The sequence below is a fragment of the Nannospalax galili genome, unplaced genomic scaffold (assembly GCF_000622305.1).
Source record: "Nannospalax galili isolate Female #2095 unplaced genomic scaffold, S.galili_v1.0 scaffold191, whole genome shotgun sequence".
NCBI lineage: Eukaryota > Metazoa > Chordata > Mammalia > Rodentia > Spalacidae > Nannospalax > Nannospalax galili.
Window position 1 is genome coordinate 4897684 of NW_008331484.1, and position 3556 is coordinate 4901239.

At 39.5% G+C, this 3556-nt stretch overlaps 1 pseudogene; it reads left to right on the forward strand.

The window, feature by feature from the left end:
- Nucleotides 1–2660: 2660 nt before the first annotated feature.
- Nucleotides 2661–3187, forward strand: LOC103726462 (annotated as a pseudogene).
- The last annotated feature ends 369 nt before the right edge of the window (nucleotides 3188–3556 follow it).

The window sequence follows — 3556 nt, forward strand, 5'->3', positions numbered from 1 at the left end:
AAATGGATAAAGAACAAGTAAATTCAGAAGAAAGGAGATTCTTTTTTTTCTTGATTGCTGGGGATTTAACCCTTTAGGACCTTGTGAATGCTTGGCAAGTGAGATATATATATATGTGTGTGTGTGTGTGTGTGTGTGTGTGTGTGTGTGTGTGCGCACGCACTAGATCTTCAACTTGACTTCTTGCCTACAGTCCATTTTCTTCTTAATAATATCATTCTTATTAAGGTTAACTAGCATTGTTCCAAATCAAGTGTTTCTGGGCCAAGGATATGAATCTCATCTAACTTAACTGTAACTTTAATCTCACCAGTCTATGGTTAGATGTTTTCTGGAGGTGTAGCACAGTGTGCGTGCATGTTTAGCATGTATAAAGCCCTGAGATAAATCTCCAGCACCAAAAGAGAAAAAAATCAAATAGTTTTGTATGCTAGTAGTTACTTCCTTGGATTGCTGGTTTCTAGAAGCTTTCCTTACAGATGTCCCACCTACAGTACTTACAAACCTATTTCCTGTCACTACCTTATTAGCCTTATACTTACTCTCTTTACAACCAGTGAGTTCCAGTCCTGTACCTAAAGACAAACAGAGCAGTATTCAAAAACTTTCTGATTCAGGATATTCTACTTTGCATAATATATTATAATATGTCAGCAACTGAGGAATATCAGTTGCCAAATGAAATATGATATTTAGGAATTGTAAACAGAGAGTTTAAACCATTTCTGAATGGAGAAAGAAGTAAAGGGAATTTTCTACTTCCTTCTTAATGGGGGAGATAATATCTTCTTATTAAGGGTGGAAGAGAAGGATAAAGTTCTTCTGATCCTTAGTAGTATTGCTTTCTCTTTTCGGTTCATGCTGAGGAAGAACTGTGGTACCAGGCAGACTATTAAAGCTCATATTTTAGCGACTTAAAATTCCTCAGAAAAATTGCATGAAAAATCTATGGCGGGAGCAGAGTTTATGACAAATGACTCTTCTGGGGTTGGAATAAGACAAACCCAAAGCAAGCCTAAAGAGTGAGGACAGTTTCCATTACAACATGAGATTTAGATTGAGTTGAGAAGGAAAAGTCAGGTATTGAGTTACAATTCAAAGTATCTTCAAAGTATATACTTGAAGATAACCTAGTGGCTCCACACTTTTTCTCTGTGAAACTAATGGTTAATGCATGGTATTTAAATGCATTGGCCATCATGAACTTCACATTATGATTGGACAATAAGGTATAAAAATAATGTTAATAATCCACTTAGAAATGGATAAAGAATGAGTAAATTCAGAAGAAAAAAAGATTCATTTTTTTCTTGATTGCTGGGGATTTAACCCATCAGGGCCTTGTGAATGCTATGCTAGGTGAGTGCTATACCACTAAGCTATATCCCCAGCAGAGGGAAGAAAATTCCAACAGAATATAGAAGATGTTTAACTTGACCTTTAATAAGAGAAATACAAGTTTAAGTTACCATGCGATTATCAATACTCATAAACCAGATCAACAAAGGGTTTGGTGGCATTCTAAAAGGAAATAGCTTGCTGATGGGAATGCAGACTTGCAGTCTCTGAAGAGGGCATTTGAATAATTCCCATCAAAACTCAAACTCATATACTGACCAAACAGTTCCACATTTAAGACTTGATCCTACAGATACACTCACATTAAAGAAGGATGAATGTGTAAAATGTTATTGTTTGTGATAGCAAAAGTGATTATGATTAGCTAAATAAAATATGTTAAGATCATACAACATAATAATAAATGGCCATTAAGAAGAATGATGAGCCGGGCATGGTGGTGCACGCCTTTAATCCCAGCACTCGGGAGGCAGAGCCAGGCGAATCTCTGTGAGTTCAAGGCCAGCCTGGTCTACATAGTGAGTTCCAGGACAGCTGGGGCTACAGGGAAACCCTGTCTCAAAAAGACCAAAAAAAAAGAAGAATGATGGAGCTAGTGAGATGGCTCAGTAGGTAAGGCACTTGCTGTCAAGCCTAACAACCTTAGTTTAGCCCCCAGAATCCACATGATAGAAGAGAAATGACTCCCATAAGCTGTCCTCTGACTTCTGCATATGCATTGTGGTATACATGCCGGTCAGTCATTGTGCCAAATAAATAAATAAATATTAAAAAAAAAAAAAAAGAATGAGGTCAAGCTGGGCCTGGAGAGACAGAACTATAATCCCAATAACTTGGAAGCTACAGCTAGAGAATTGCAAGTTCATGGCCAGCCTGGGCTACACAGAGCAAGTTCAAAGCCATGCTGGCTAACAGTAAAAGCTTGTCTTGTTAAAAAGTAAAAAGAGGAAGTCACTCTCCTTGGAGATTTACAGAGGAGACTTCCCACTGAAGTGACTGCATGCCTGAATGGTCTATTTCAGCAATATTTACTTATGAAAATAAAGGGCAGTGACAGGAGGAGAGGAGAGGAGTGGAGGAGGGATTTAGGGTCAGGGGAGCTATGACCATAGTGCAGCACACCAGCCACCCTGTCTGATGGTGGTCATTGACCCCTCCTGGAAAACGCAGGTGGCCACTCTCTGAGGTCTGTCCTTAGCATGTGAGGAGAGCCACACAGATAGTACCCAGACTCCTTACAGATTGCTTATTTTGGGAAGCTATCACTCCACTTGTGTGTGGCAGGAGAAAAAAAAAAAGAAATGAGATTTCAACAATTTTTTTGTATTTTTCATTTTTATGATGTGTCTTCCCTTTATCAATGGACAGCAACCAGTTAAATTGACCCTGAGAAGAAAACTACACCAGATAAGATGCTCTCTGAGGAGATGTCATGCCCGGGTGCCCTTCCGCTGAGAACTGTCTAGCTGACTTCATTGATTCAGCCAGAACAAGAGGCTCGAAGGCGAGATACACAACCACCCCAGTATAGCACAACCACTCCAGTATGGCACAGTGGGACTGCTCAGAAGTTACCATGCAAAAATGAATCCTTTCAGAGTCCCTTGGATGTCTTTTTAGCTCACAGGACTGTCTCCTTGGATCTTCTTTGTCAAGAAGTAACATAAACTGAAGGTTGTGGTTAAACCACACTTATTTGTGTACAATGGTCTCTCATCTTTTTCTGCACGTTATTTTTATTGGCATATATTCATGGTACATAGGGATAGGTTTCTTAAGGACATTTACATAACAGGTATATTATCTACACTGATTCTATTCACCCCCTCTCTCCCCTTTACCCTCCTGCTGGTCCCTTTCCTTTCCCCAGATAACTTTGTTTCTACTTTAATGATATATATACTGAATGATTTTATTGCACAATATTATTCTTATATGGATTAAAAGCTACCTTTTAATATTACATTTATTTATTTATTGTGCTTGTATGGCCTTTAGGCCACCGTGTGGGAGTGGCAGTCAGGGGATAACTTTTAAGAGTTCTCTCCTTCTACCATGTGGGGCCCAGGGATTAAGGTCAGGTCTTCAGGCTTGGTGGCTAGCGCTTTTACTTGTTGCTAAACCATCTCACTGACTGATCCAAGAGAGCCACTTTTTGAAGGACTGGGGACCTACTCAGGGTGTTTGCCTGGCTTGC